Source organism: Aegilops tauschii, chromosome 7 (assembly GCF_002575655.3).
Source record: "Aegilops tauschii subsp. strangulata cultivar AL8/78 chromosome 7, Aet v6.0, whole genome shotgun sequence".
Classification (NCBI taxonomy): domain Eukaryota; kingdom Viridiplantae; phylum Streptophyta; class Magnoliopsida; order Poales; family Poaceae; genus Aegilops; species Aegilops tauschii.
The window spans coordinates 495,679,669-495,695,910 of record NC_053041.3 but is presented as its reverse complement, the minus strand read 5'-3'; positions in this window follow the sequence as shown (position 1 = coordinate 495,695,910).

Below are 16,242 nucleotides of genomic sequence, written 5' to 3'. Positions count from 1 at the left end.
GAACGCGTCGCCGAGCTGCTGGATGCGGCGGCCACGGGAGCGCCGCCCTTCTGCTATCAGCTTACGCCTCAGGCGGCGGCTGGGTCCCACGGCGGGCCTCGCCACGCCCGGGTGCTCCCGAGCGCACCCGGGGGCCTCGTCGACATCAACATGATCCATGGTGGAGGGCACCCTGCAGCGACCGCACCACCCCAGGTGGGTGCGAGCACGAGCGTTGCCGCATACGGCCCCGTCGGAGCACTACCCTGCCATCCTCAGGACGGCATGACAGGCCGGGCAACATGGAGCGTGGGGCACTTCGGCGAGGTCTGAGGGGCAGCGGCCTCGGAGGCCAACGTGCCCCGCATGATGGACGAGGAGTACACGCCGGAGGACGACCCCGGCTCGCTCCTCGGGCCAGGTTGGGAGGAGGAGGCGTTAGGAGCTGAAGCCTTCCAGGAGCCGCCAGAGAGCCCCACCAACCGCGCCGTCGACAACAGATACAGGGTACCACTAATTCCTCAGGGGCAAGCTTACGCTAACCATGAGTCACAGGTGAACCAGGTCATGATAACCCACAAGTATAGGGGATCGCAACAGTTTTCGAGGGTAGAGTATTCAACCCCAATTTATTGATTTGACACAAGGGGAGCCAAAGAATATTTTCAAGTATTAGCAGTTGAGTTGTCAATTCAACCAGACGTGGATAACTTAATATCTGCAGCAAAGTATTTAGTAGCAAAGTAGTATGATAGTAACGATAACAGTGGCAGAAGTAACAGTGATAGTATTGTAGTGATTGTAACAGTGGCAACGGAAAAGTAAATAAGCAAAGAACAATATGTGAAAAGCTCGTAGGCATTGGATCGGTGATGGAGAATTATGCCGGATGCGGTTCATCATGAAACAGTCATAACATAGGGTGACACAGAACTAGCTCCAATTCATCAATGTAATGTATGCATGTATTCCGAATATAGTCATACATGCTTATGGAAAAGAACTTGCAAGACATCTTTTGTCCTACCCTCCCGTGGCAGCGGGGTCCTAGTGGAAACTAAGAGATATTAAGGCCTCCTTTTAATAGAGTACCGGACCAAAGCATTAACACATAGTGAGTACATGAACTCCTCAAACTATGGTCATCACCGGGAGTGGTCCCGATTATTGTCACTTCAGGGTTGCCGGATCATAACACATAGTAGGTGACTATAGACTTGCAAGATAGGATCAAGAACTCACATATATTCATGAAAACATAATAGGTTCAGATCTGAAATCATGGCACTCGGGCCCTAGTGACAAGCATTAAGCATAGCAAAGTCATAGCAACATCAATCTCAGAACATACTGGATACTAGGGATCAAACCCTAACAAAACTGACTCGATTACATGATAAATCTCATCCAACCCATCACCGTCCATCAAGCCTACGATGGAATTACTCATGCATGGCGGTGAGCATCATTAAATTGGTGATGGAGGATGGTTGATGATGGCAACGGTGACGGATTCCCCTCTCCGGAGCCCCGAACGGACTCCAGATCAGCCCTCCCGAGAGAGTTTAGGGCTTGGCGGCGGCTCCGTATCATAAAACGCGATGAATCTTTCTCTCTGACTATTTTATCCCCGAAAACAAATATATAGAGTTGGAGTTGAGGTCGGTGGAGCTCCAGGGGACCCACGAGGCAGGGGGCGCGCCCAGGGGCAGGCGCGCCTCCCACCCTCGTGGACAGGGTGTGGGCCCCTGGCCTTGATTCTTTCGCCAGTATTTTTTTATTATTTCCAAAAATAATCTCCGTGAAGTTTCAGGTCATTCCGTGAACTTTTGCTTCTGCACAAAAATAACACCATGGCAATTCTGCTGAAAACAGCAGCAGTCCGGGTTAGTTCTATTCAAATCATGCAAGTTAGAGTCCAAAACAAGGGCAAAAGTGTTTGGAAAAGTAGATACGACGGAGACGTATCAACTCCCCCAAGCTTAAACCTTTGGTTGTCCTCAAGCAATTCAGTTGACAAACTGAAAGTGATAAAGAAAAACTTTTACAAACTCGGTTTGCTCTGGTTGTTGTAAATATGTAAAGCCAGCATTCAAGTTTTCAGTAAAGATTATGAACTAACCATATTCACAATAACACTTAGGTCTCATGTTTACTCATATCAATGGCATAATCAACTAGCGAGCAATAATAATAAATCTCGGATGACAACACTTTCTCAAAACAATCATAATATGATATAACAAGATGGTATCTCGCTAGCCCTTTCTGAGACCGCAAAACATAAATGCAGAGCACCTTTAAAGATCAAGGACTGACTAGACATTGTAATTCATGGTAAAAGAGATCCAATCATAGTCATACCCAATATAAATTAACAGTAATGGATGCAAATGACAGCGGTGCTCTCCAGCTGGTGCTTTTTAATAAGAGGGTGATGACTCAACATAAAAGTAAATAGATAGGCCCTTCGCAGAGGGAAGCAGGGATTCGTAGAGGTGCCAGAGCTTGATTTTGAAATAGAGATAAATAGTATTTTGAGCGGCATACTTTCATTGTCAACATAACAACCGAGAGATGGCGATATCTTCCATGCTACACACATTGTAGGCGGTTCCCAAACAGAATGGTAAAGTTTATACTCCCCCTCCACCAACAAGCATCAATCCATGGCTTGCTCAAAACAACGAGTGCCTCCAACTAACAACAGTCCTGGGGGAGTTTTGTTTGCAATTATTTTGATTTGATTTGCATAAAGCATGGGACTGGGCATCCCGGTGACCAGCCATTTTCTCGTGAGTGAGGAGCGGAGTCCACTCCTCTTGAGAATAACCCGCCTAACATGGAAGATACGGACAACCCTAGTTGATACATGAGCTATTCGAGCATACAAAACAGAATTTCATTTGAAGGTTTGGAGTTTGGCACATACAAATTTACTTGGAACGGCAGGTAGATACCGCATATAGGAAGGTATAGTGGACTCATATGGAAATAACTTTGGGGTTTAAGGGATTGGATGCACAAGCAGTATTCCCGCTTAGTACAAGTGAAGGCTACCAAAAGACTGGGAAGCGACCAACTAGAGAGCGATAACAGTCATGAACATGCATTAAAATTAATGAACATTGAGTGCAAGCATGAGTAGGATATAATCCACCATGAACATAAATATCGTGAAGGCTATGTTGATTTGTTTCAACTACATGCGTGAACATGTGCCAAGTCAAGTCACTTGAATCATTCAAAGGAGGATACCACCCCATCATACCACATCACAACCATTTTAATAGCATGTTGGCACGCAAGGTAAACCATTATAAACTCCTAGCCAATTAAGCATGGCATAAGTAACTATAATCTCCAATTGTCATTGCAAACATGTTTATTCATAATAAGCTGAATCAGGAACGATGAACTAATCATATTTACAAAAACAAGAGAGGTCGAGTTCATACCAGCTTCTCTCATCTCAATCAGTCCATCATATATCGTCATAATTGCCTTTCACTTGCACGACCGAACGATGTGAATAATAATAATAGTGCACGTGCATTGGACTAAGCTGGAATCTGCAAGCATTCAATAAACAGGAGAAGACAAGGCAATATGGGCTCTTGGTTAAATCAACAATAATGCATAAAAGAGCCACTTCAACATTTCATTATGGTCTTCTCCTATCGACCCCCAAAGAAAAGAAAAGAAATAAAACTATTTACACGGGAAAGCTCCAAACAAGCAAAAGAAGAACATGAAATATTTTTTTGGGTTTTGTTTTAATTATTACTACTACGGCAAGAAAGGTAAACTAGCTAAACGCTACAACTAATATTTTTTGTTTTTCTTAAGGTTTTTCAAACACACAAGAAGAAAGCAAGAAAAAGAAAATAAACTACCATGGATATTACAGTGAAAAAGTATGAGCACCGACAACTAGCAATGAGTGTGTGAACATAAGTGTAATGTCGGTGAGAGATACGTACCCCCCCCCAAGCTTAGGCTTTTGGCCTAAGTTGGTCTGTTGCCACGGCTGGCCTGGCGGATATCCAAAGCTGTAGCTGGGGTCGTACTGAGATGGAGCCTCGGATTGCCACCAGTTGGCAATCACCTCCGGATCCCCCTGGTAATCAGATTGTCGTGGAGGATCAAATTGTGGTTCCGGCTCTGGCTCTGTAGCTGATGTAGGGTTCCGGTAGGCGTGGATGGCCGCCAGCGGAACGAGATACTTGCCTGCAGATAAATCATACAAAGAAGGAGAAGGCAAGGTAATAGTCTCAGGGTGATTTTTATCAAATAACAGTTTGTATTTAAGCGCCTTTCCCTATTCTTAATAATAAAATTATGCGCTACCATACTCTTATAGTCTAGAAAAACAGTAGGCAACAATTTTTCTTCTTTCTCATAATGCCTAATAGGTATGTTATAGTATGCAGCGAGGCGCGAGGCGAAGATGCCTCTCAAGATAGGGCCCTTAGTACGGTTAAGATTTAACCGCTTTGCAACAATAGCGCCCATACTAAATGTGTCATCACGAAACAAGGCATGGAACAAAATAATAATATCAGGGACACTCAGGTTTTCACAGTTTCCGCGACCAATTAAGCACCTACTAGCAAATATAGCAAAGTAACGTAGAACAGGAAAGTGTATGCTAGTGATTCGTGCGTCGGAAACCTTCCTCGTTTCCCCTATAGCAATTGTATCAATAAACCCCTCCACATCGTTACGATGTGGTTCCTCTATGATGCCCGAAAAGGGTAACTTGCAAACCTCACAAAATTCACGAAGGGTCATCTCCTTATACTCATCATATAGATAAAAATCCACCGTAGGTGGTGACCTCCTAGAATGGAAATGAAAATTTTGCACAAAGGTATTAGTGAGTAAGAGATACGATTCGCGTTGGTCACGGAGGAAGTCGGTGAGGCCTGCATTCTCAGTCAATTCATAGAAATCATCATAAATCCCGGCTGCTCTCAAGAAATCATCACAAGGCCATTCACACGGCCGAACTTCCGCGGTGCGAGCGAGATTATACTTGGGCCTCTCTTCTTCTTCACTTTGCTTTTCCTTCGAGCTTCGGCTCGAAGAGCCCCTCAAAAATCTCTTCATCATTATCTGAAATATTCTGAAATTTTTAGTAACTTCAAATAAAAGTGAACCAAACTCAACAAAATTGATAGCAACAACTCCCACAAGTGCCTAGAGACTATATCATGCATTAGAACTACTTGGAACCATATAAATTTGACATGCAAGATCAAGAACATGGTCACCTAGGCAGCACAAATTTGCAATGAATAAAGCACTAGGACAAAAACTAATTGGACCATTGGAGGAGTCACATACCAAGGAACAATCCCCCAAGGCAGTTTTGTGAGAGGTGCTTTGAGCAAGGAGATCGAAAATCGCAGCAAAATGAGCTAGAACTCGTGCTTGAGCTGGTTGGTGATTTTTTTGGGGAGGAAGGAGTGTGTGGGTGCAAAAATAAGTGGAGGGGAGCCACCAAGGGCCCATGAGGCAGGGGGGTGCGCCCAGGGGGGTGGGCGCGCCCTGGACCCTCGTGGCCAGGTGCTTGCTCCCCCTGATGTGTTCTCAGTGCCAAATATTCTCAAATATTCTAGAAAAAATCATATTTCATTTTCGGGGCATTTGGAGAACTTTTATTTTCGGGGTATTTTTTATTGCACGGATAATTCAGAAAACAGACAGAAAATACTATTTTTGCTTTATTTCAACTAAATAACAGAAAGTAAAAGGAGGGTACAGAAGGTTGTGCCTTCTAAGTTCATCCATCTCATGCTCATCAAAAGGAATCCACTAACAAGGTTGATCAAGTCTTGTTAACAAACTCATTCCGAATAACATGGAACCGGAGAAATTTCGAATAACACTATGTTACCTCAACGGGGATATGCACATCCCCAATAATAAGAATATCATATTTCTTCTTGACAGTACGAAGAGGAAATTCAAAACCTCCAATAATAATTGATGGAACTTTTCCAATAGAATTTATACTATGAACTTGAGGTTGTTTCCTCGGAAAGTGTACCGTATGCTCATTGCCATTAACATGAAAAGTGACATTGCCTTTGTTGCAATCAATAACAGCCCCTGCAGTATTCAAAAAGGGTCTTCCAAGAATAATAGACATACTATCGTCCTCGGGAATATCAAGAATAACAAAGGCCGTTAAAATAGTAACGTTTGCAACCACAACAGGCACATCCTCACAAATACCACCAAGTATAGCAGTTGATTTATCGGCCATTTGCAAAGATATTTCAGTTGGTGTCAACTTATTCAAATCAAGTCTACGATATAAAGAGAGAGGCATAACACTAACACCGGCTCCAAGATCACATAAAGCAGTTCTAACATAATTCCTTTTAATGGAGCATGGTATAGTGGGTACTCCTGGATCTCCTAACTTCTTTGGTATTCCACCCTTAAAAGTACAATTAGCAAGCATGGTGGAAATTTCAGCTTCCGGTATCTTTCTTTTATTAGTAACAATTTCTTTCATGTACTTAGCATAAGGATTCATTTTGAGCATATCAGTTAAACGCATACGCAAAAAGATATGTCTAATCATTTCAGCAAAGCGCTCAAAATCCTCATCATCCTTTTTCTTGGATGGTTTGGGAGGAAAAGGCATGGGTTTTTGAACCCAAGGTTCTCTTTCCTTACCGTGTTTCCTAGCAACAAAGTCTCTCTTATCATAACGTTGATTCTTTGATTGTGGGTTATCAAGATCAACAGCAGGTTCAGCTTCTACATCATTATCGTTGCTAGGTTGAGCATCAACATGAACATTATCATTAACATTATCACTAGGTTCATGTTCATTACCAGATTGTGTTTCAGCATCAGAAATAGAAATATCATTTGGATTCTCAGGTGTTTTAGCAATAGGTTCACTAGAAGCATGCAAAGTCCTATCATTTTTCTTTTTCTTCTTTTTAGAAGGACTAGGTGCATCAATATTATTTCTCTGAGAGTCCTGCTCAATTCTCTTAGGATGGCCTTCAGGATACAAAGGTTCCTGAGTCATTTCACCAGTTCAAGTAGCCACTCTAACAGCATAGTCATTATTCTTACTATTCATTTCATTGAGCAAATCATTCTGAGCTTTACACTACTGGAATCAGCTAATTTGCCATCTGCCAGCTCTTTGCCGTCTACTAGCTGACGGCAAAGAAGCTCTTTGCCATCAGCTACCCAGAAGCTGACGGCAAAGAAGTGGCAGACGGCAAAGAAGCTCTTTGCCATCTACGGGATCTTTGCCGTCCGCCAGCGGACGGCAAAGATTCTTTGCCGTCAGCTGGCGGATGGCAAAGAGAGAGGTGGCCCCCACCCCCCGCCCGTTTGGGGAAAACTTAATGCCCCACCTCTTTGCCGTCTGCCAGCGGACGGCAAAGAGGCAAAAGGGCGGACGGCAAATAGTGGCGGACGGCAAAGAGGAGACTACCTAACGGCCCGTACCCCCCGCCCGTTACTCTCTGTTCTCTCCCTCTCTCTCCTCGTCGACGCGCACTACATCCCACCCCACATCCCACCCCGCCGCCGCCGCCCGCCGCCCGCCGCGCGCCGCCGCCCCCAGCACTCGCCGCCGCCCGGCGCCCCGGCCCCACCGCCCCAGGGCCCCGCCTCCCCGCCGCCCTCCTCCACCGCCCCGGGGCCCCGCCGCCCCGTCGCCCCGGCCCCCCACCGGCCACCTCCTCCACCGCCCCGCCCCCCTCCTCCACCGGTGACCTCCTCCACCGGCCCTGCCTCAGGTGAGCTCTACCCCTTTTTTCCTTTTTTCTGTTTTTTTAGTTTTAGGTTTAGTTTTAGGGCCGCAAACAACCCACTAAAAAAAGTTCGTACATAAAGTAGTTCATACATAATAAATAGTAAAAAGAACTACTCGGCGTCGCTATCTAGGTCAATCATGGCCGGGCCGTTGCCGCCGTCATCGTCGCTGCTGGAGCGGTTCGCGACGTCGTCCCAGTCCACCGGGACGTCGTCCGAATCCTCTTCCTCCTGCTGCCACTCCGGCGGCGCCATCGCCGCCTGCTGCGCCGCCATCGCCGCCTGCAGCGTCTCCTCCTCCTGGGCCTCCAGCGCCGCCGCCGCGGCGGCCTCCTCCGCTGACTGCGCCAGGATCGCGAGGAGCCCGGGCGTGTCCTCCGGGTCGCCGTCCTGCTGGAGCGCCGCCTGCTCCGGCGGGATCACAACCTCGGCCGGGGCTGCTGGGGCGGGGGTGGGAGCGGGTGCCCTGCGCGGCTGGGAGGGCCCGGCTCCACGGGAGAGATCGCCGACAGGGAGCCCTCGGGCGGCGCGCTTGAAGGCGCCGATGACGTCGTCGAACCGCTTGCCCTTCCAAAAATGGCGGCGGCCCTTCCGGTTGTAGCGTCCCCCGGGGTGCGCGCGAAGCTCTGTCGGCGTCGCCGGTGCGCCCTGCGTGGGGAATCCGTCCGCGGAGATCCTCCACGGCCGCGGCAGCTTCGCCGCCGGCGGCACGTAGAGGCCGAACCGAGCGAGGTCCTCCGTCTGCCCCAACGTGAAGCTCGACGGCCAGTGGCCGCCCGGTGCCGCGCCGTCGGAGTCCGAGTCGCTGGACGCCATCCTGCGAAGAGAACGCCGGTGTGAAGAGGGAGAGGAGGGGGGCGGGGCGGTGGAGGAGGTGGCCGGTGTGACCAAACTCTCCGCGCAGGGCGGGTTTTATAGCGCCGGGCGGATTTAATGTGGCACGGAGGTGCCGGGCCACGGAAGACGAGAGGGCGGTGGGCGGAAGACGAGACGGCCGCGCGGAAGACGAGAGGGCGGCGGGCGGAAGACGAGATGGCCGCGCGGAAGACGAGATGGCCACGCAGAAGACGAGAGGGCGGTGTGCGGAAGACGAGATGGCGGCGTTGACCGCGAGGCATCGGGGCACGCGGGGCAGGCGAGGCGGCAGCCGGCAGCGCGGCAGGCGTGCAGCGGGAAGCGGGGGGCAGGAGGCGTCGGGGCACGCGGGGCAGGCGAGGCGGCAGCGGGTAGGGGGGCAGGCGGCAGCGCCTCAGCGGGGGCGGCCGACGCGACGCGACGCGGCGGCCGAGGCGGAAGTGGCGCCGCAGGCCGAGGCGGAAGCGGGGGCGGCCGATGCGGCGGGCGAGGCGGAAGCGGACGGCAAAGGCACTAGAAAGTTTGCCGTCCGCGGCGGACGGCAAAGGCCTGCCGTTAGCCACTTAACGGACTGAGAGCACAATTATTGCCGTCTGCTCTCGTTGTCGTCCGCGGCAGACGGCAAAGGTCCTTTGCCGTCAGCCGCCAGGAAGCAGACGGCAAAGCAGCTGTTTACCATAGCCTACTTTGCCGGAGCCTTTTGCCGTCCGCCGTTCATGTCTTTGCCGTCCGCCGTGGCAGACGGCAAAATAGCTGATTCCTGTAGTGTTAAGTACTTGTTCTACTTGAGTGGTAACCATAGAAACATGTTTACTAATGAGTTTAAATTCACCTTTAACTCTAGACATATAATAACTCAAGTGTTCAATCATATAAGCATTGCATTTTAATTCTCTGCCAAAATAAGCATTGAAGTTTTCTTGCTTAACCATAAAATCATCAAACTCATCTAAGCATTGGCTAGCAAATTTAGTAGGAAGGTTTTCAGCTTTATCATATCTATAGAGAGAATTTACCTTTACTACCTGTGTCGGGTTATCAAGACCATGTGTTTCTTCAATAGGTGATGAATTAAGACCATATATTCTCCAACAGGCGGTAAATTAAGACGATGTATTTCTTCAATAGGAGGTAAATTCTTAACATCTTCAGCTTTTATACCTTTGTCCTTCATAGATTTCTTTGCCTCTTGCATATCTTCAGGACTGAGAAATAGAATACCCCTTTTCTTCGGAGTTGGCTTAGGAGTTGGCTCAGGAACTGTCCAATTATTTTCATTGGTTAACATATTATTCAATAAAATTTCAGCTTCATCTGGTTTTCTTTCCCTGAAAACACAACCAGCACAACTATCCAGGTGGTCTCTGGAAGCATCGGTTAGTCCATTATAAAAGATATCAAGTATTTCATTTTTCTTAAGAGGATGGTCAGGCAAAGCATTAAGTAATTGGAGAAGCCTCCCCCAAGCTTGTGGGAGACTCTCTTCTTCAATTTGCACAAAATTATATATTTCCCTTAGGGCAGCTTGTTTCTTATGAGCGGTGAAATATTTAGCAGAGAAGTAATAAATCATATCCTGGGGACTACGCACACAACCAGGATCAAGAGAATTAAACCATATTTTAGCATCACCCTTTAATAAGAACAGAAATATTTTAAGGATAAAATAGTAGCGAGTTTTCTCATCATTAGTGAACAGGGTGGCTATATCATTTAATTTAGTAAGATGTGCCACAACAGTTTCAGATTCATAGCCATAGAAAGGATCAGATTCAACAAAAGTAATTATATCAGGATCAATAGAGAATTCATAATCCTTATCAGTAACAAAGATAGGTGAAGTAGCATAAGCAGGATCATATTTCATTCTAGCATTCAGAGTTTTTTTGTTTAAGCTTAGCTAATAATTTCTTAAGATCACTTCTATCATTGCAAGCAAGAAAGTCTCTAGAAGTTTCTTCATCCATAACATAGCCCTCAGGCACAACAGGCAATTCATACCTAGGGGGAGAATCTTCATCACCACTTTCATCAATATTAGCAGGTTCAATAATTTCATTCTCTCTAGCCCTAGCAAGTTGTTCATCAAGAAATTCACCAAGTGGCATAGTAGTATCAAGCATAGAAGTAGTTTCATCATAAGTATCAAGCATAGCAGAAGTGGCATCATCGATAACATGCGACATATCAGAATTAATAGCAGAAGCAGGTTTAGGTGTCGCAAGTTTACTCAAAACAAAAGGTGAATCAAGTGCAGAGCTAGATGGCAGTTCCTTACCTCCCCTCGTAGTTGAGGGATAAATTTTTGTTTTCACGTCTTTCAAGTTCTTCATAGTGACCAGCAGATATAAATCCCAAGTGACTCAAAGAATAGAGCTATGCTCCCCAGCAACGGCGCCAGAAAATAGTCTTGATAACCCACAAGTATAGGGGATCGCAACAGTTTTCGAGGGTAGAGTATTCAACCCAAATTTATTGATTCGACACAAGGGGAGCCAGAGAATATTCTCAAGTATTAGCAGTTGAGTTGTCAATTCAACCACACCTAGATAAATTAATATCTGAAACAAAGTATTTAGTAGCAAAGTAGTATGATAGTAACGATAACAGTGGCAGAAGTAACAGTGATAGTATTGTAGTGATTGTAACAGTGGCAACGGAAAAGTAAATAAGCAGAGAACAATATGTGAAAAGCTCGTAGGCATTGGATCGGTGATGGAGAATTATGCCGGATGCGGTTCATCATGAAACAGTCATAACATAGGGTGACACAGAACTAGCTCCAATTCATCAATGTAATGTAGGCATGTATTCCGAATATAGTCATACATGCTTATGGAAAAGAACTTGCATGACAACTTTTGTCCTACCCTCCCGTGGCAGCGGGGTCCTAGTGGAAACTAAGGGATATTAAGGCCTCCTTTTAATAGAGTACCGGACCAAAGCATTAACACATAGTGAGTACATGAACTCCTCAAACTATGGTCATCACCGGGAGTGGTCCCGATTATTGTCACTTCGGGGTTACCGGATCATAACACATAGTAGGTGACTATAGACTTGCAAGATAGGATCAAGAACTCACATATATTCATGAAAACATAATAGGTTCAGATCTGAAATCATGGCACTCGGGCCCTAGTGACAAGCATTAAGCATAGCAAAGTCATAGCAACATCAATCTCAGAACATAGTGGATACTAGGGATCAAACCCTAACAAAACTAACTCGATTACATGATAAATCTCATCCAACCCATCACCGTCCAGCAAGCCTACGATGGAACTACTCACGCACGGTGGTGAGCATCATGAAATTGGTGATGGAGTATGGTTAATGATGACGACAGCGACGGATTCCCCTCTCCGGAGCCCCGAACGGACTCCAGATCAGCCCTCCCGAGAGAGTTTAGGGCTTGGCGGCGGCTCCGAATTGTAAAACGCGATGAATCTTTCTCTCTGATTTTTTTCTCCCCGAAAACGAATATATAGAGTTGGAGTTGAGGTCGGTGGAGCTCCAGGGGGCCCACGAGGTAGGGGGCGCGCCCAGGGGGCAGGCGCACCTCCCACCCTTGTGGACAGGGTGTGGGCCCCCCGGCCTTGATTCTTTCGCCAATATTTTTTATTATTTCCAAAAATAATCTCCGTGAAGTTTCAGGTCATTCCGAGAACTTTTGTTTCTGCACAAAAATAACACCATGGCAATTCTGCTGAAAACAGCGTCAGTCCGGGTTAGTTCCATTCAAATCATGCAAGTTAGAGTCCAAAACCAGGGCAAAAGTGTTTGGAAATGTAGATACGACAGAGACATATCAGGTCACAGCACCAGGCGATGTTTCCGGCACGGTGATGTCCGCCCCATCAGGAGAGGCTCACTGGGGGCTACGCGGGAGAAGCCAGGAGCAAGGCCCCTCCCCGCGTCACGTGGAGCAAGGCGTTACCCGGAGGTAGGCCCTCTGCCGGGGAGGCGCCGGCGAGCCCTACCCCGGCAGAGGACGCGGTAGTCGCCGAGGGCGCCGCTGGCGTCCCCTTTGCCCCTTTGGTGGCGTCCTGGTTTCCGGTCGCCCCCAACAGTGGCCGAGGGAGGTGCAAGGCGGGCCCTCGTCTGGCGATATGAAGTAAGGCTCATGCCTGTGAAGATCGCCGCCCGTGACACTCTCACGTAATAACGAGTGGGGTTGTACACGCCCCGGAGTCTCAGGAGTGCCACCCTCGGGCCTCCGCGCTGGTGAGAAGACTCGAAGACAAGAAGACTAGACTAGGTGCCGGACGCGGCCATTTGCTTTGGATCCCTTTTCTGTAGCCTTGCCTTCTGGATTCGGATTTAAGCCGAAGTTGAATTTTCATTGACGCGCGCGGGGGGTGCCTTTTCTCGTTCAAGCGATTTCTTGCTATCTGGTTCTTGCCTTATTCTCAAGCTCGCGCTCGCTGCCTCCCCCTCGCGGGCCCCTCGCGAGCGGGGCTGGGCGCAGCACACGCACCACGCGCGCTGATCGGCACTTGATCCCCGCGAGGCCCTCTCGAGCGAATCTGCAGACCCTTCAGGAGCTCCGCGGGAACTCACGACCTCACGATCCGATTCGGGGCCGCCTCAGCTAAGGTAAGCCGCAATAGCAAAACTTGTCACCAGACACATGGATCCACAAAGGCGCACACTCGGCTTAGCATAGAAGAATAAAAACTGCGATTTGTTTACATGAGGGGCTCCCCCTCTCAAAATGCTCTTACAATCTTTAGGGGCCACGCCCAAGTTTTTGCATACAGGGTAAAACAGCAGGGGAACATGGGATCAGCCAGATATGTCGCTCGCCGCGTCTCCCAGGTCGTCTTCAGATGCACCGCTGGCGTCGCTATCACCATCACTGGCGTCGCCTTCACCTTCGCCGGCCCCGGCATCGCCGTCGTCAACCATGTCTCCTTCGTCTGCCGCGACTACCACTGCGTCGTCCTCAGAAGCGAAGGCCCTGACCAGCACATCCACGTTGTCCTCCACCCACCGCACCAGGTCGCTCCGGATGGCCGCAGGTACGGGGGCAATGGCGGCGTCGAAGTCGAAGTCGGGGAAGGTGTTCTGAAGATGGCTGAAGACACGGGAGAACGCGCGCCCGAGCAGGCCCCGGCTCCTCTCTTCCACGAGCTGGCGAGCTCTATCGGATCGAGCTTCAAGATGCATCACCACGTCAGAGAAGAAGCGAAGATGGCTGGCGTAGTCGTCCGTATGGGGATGAGGGGCATTCTCGTCGCAGATATGGCCCAGCGCGGTGTTAGCCCTGTTCCTGATAACCTGGAGCATGGGGGCGTGCTCACGCTCCAATGTCCGCAGCTGAAGCACTTCCTCCCTGTTCTGCCATGCAACGGCCTCGGCGTCATCAACCCATTTCTGAAGAGAGAGCAGCTTGGCGCGGGCGGAGGCCAACTCCACCTACGCCGTGACCAGGGCGGCCGCTGTGGCCTCCTCGCGCCTCTCGACCTCAGCTAGCCTGGGCCTAAGGGCAGCGGCCCTACCTGTAGCCTCCGCCTCCGCAAGCTGCAGCTTCAGATCATGCCGGCCCTCAAGACCCGTGCAAACCTCGGCCACCCGGTGATCGACCTCCTCCTGAGCTTTGGGCTCGCGTGCACCAACGGCATCTTCCGCTTGGGCAACTTGATGCTCCCTCGTCTCCAACCGCTCAAGCTCGAGGCTACGCTCCACGGCTTCCAGTGCCAACGCCTCCTCGCGCCTCTGGACCTCTTCTTCTTCGGCGGGCGTCCCCCTCAGCGACACAAGGGCGGCTTTGCGCGCCTCCGCCTGCTGCTCCAGGGACGCACTCCAGGCCTGGAGCTCCCACGCGCGCTTCTTCGCAGCCTCGCGAGCCTCCTCCAAAGCTCGAGAGCAAGCCTCACGAGAGACCTCGAGGGACGCCTCGGCCTTCGCGTTGTCGAGATCGCGCTGATGGTGGCCAAGGTTGATGGCCACCTTCAGCTTACGCCGTTCCTCCGCCAGCCAAAGACCCTCAGCCTTGAGGCGCGCGTCAACGTCCGCGAGTTCACCACCGAGCCGGTTCATTGCGCCCATCGCCTCCTAGAAGGGCTCGTGGCGAACGACGCTCCGTTCATGCTCAAACTCAAGCACACGGCCCGTCTCGTCCTCCACCACGGGAGCTGCCGGCGAGGCCTGAAGCAGTGCGCCCCCTCTCGGCAGGGGGCTGGGGGCTGGCGCTGCCCCAGGCGCCAGCCAGTCCTCGCGAGGGGCCTGAACTAGGCGGGGCCCCCTGCTTGAAGAGGAGCCGAAGACGAAGCCAACAAGCCACCGTCCATGACCAGAGGAGGGGTCGTGGACACGCCCGCCAGCCTCCAAGCTATTGGGGAACGTAGTAATTCAAAATTTTCCTACGCACACACAGGATCATGGTGATGCATAGCAACGAGAGGGGAGAGTGATGTCCACGTACCCTCGTAGACCGAAAGCGGAAGCGTTACCACAACGCGGTTGATGTAGTCGTACGTCTTCACAATCCGACCGATCCAAGTACCGAACGTACGACACCTCCGAGTTCAGCACACGTTCAGCTCGATGACGTCCCATGAACTCCGATCCAGCAGAGCTTCACGGCTGAGTTCCGTCAACACGACGGCGTGATGACGGTGATGATGTTGCTACCGACGCAGGGCTTCGCCTAAGCACCGCTACGATATGATCGAGGTGGAATATGGTGGAGGGGGCACCGCACACGGCTAAGAGATCAAGAGATCAATTGTTGTGTCTAGAGGTGCCCCCTGCCAACGTATATAAAGGAGGGAGGGAGAGGCCGGCCCTAGAGGGGGCGCGCCAAGTGTGGGGAGTCCTACTAGGACTCCCAAGTCCTAGTAGGATTCCACATTCCTTTCCGGAGTAGGAGAGAAGGAAAGAGGAGGAGAGGGAGAAGGAAAAGGGGGCTGCGCCCCTTGTCCAATTCGGACCAGAGGGGGGCGCGCGCCTCCTTCCTTTTGGCCTCTCTCCTCTATTCCCGTATGGCCCAATAAGGCCCAATACTTCTCCCGGTGAATTCCCGTAACTCCCCGGTACTCCGAAAATACCCGAATCACTCGGAACCTTTCCGATGTCCGAATATAGTCGTCCAATATATCGATCTTTACGTCTCAACCATTTCGAGACTCCTCGTCATGTCCCTGATCTCATCCGGGACTCCGAACTACCTTCGGTACATCAAACCACATAAACTCATAATACAATCATCACCGAAACTTTAAGCGTGCGGACCCTACGGGTTCGAGAACTATGTAGACATGACCGAGAAACATCTCCGGTCAATAACCAATAGCGGAACTTGGATGCTCATATTGGCTCCTACATATTCTACGAAGATCTTTATCGGTCAAACCGCATAACAACATACGTTGTTCCCTTTGTGATCGGTATGTTACTTGCCCGAGATTCGATCGTCGGTATCTTAATACCTAGTTCAATCTCGTTACCAGCAAGTCTCTTTACTCGTTCCGTAACACATCATCCCGTAACTAACTCATTAGTTACAATGCTTGCAAGGCTTATAGTGATGTGCATTACCGAGTGGGCCCAGAGATACCTCTCCGATAATTGGAGTGACAAATCCTAATCTCGAAATACGCCAAC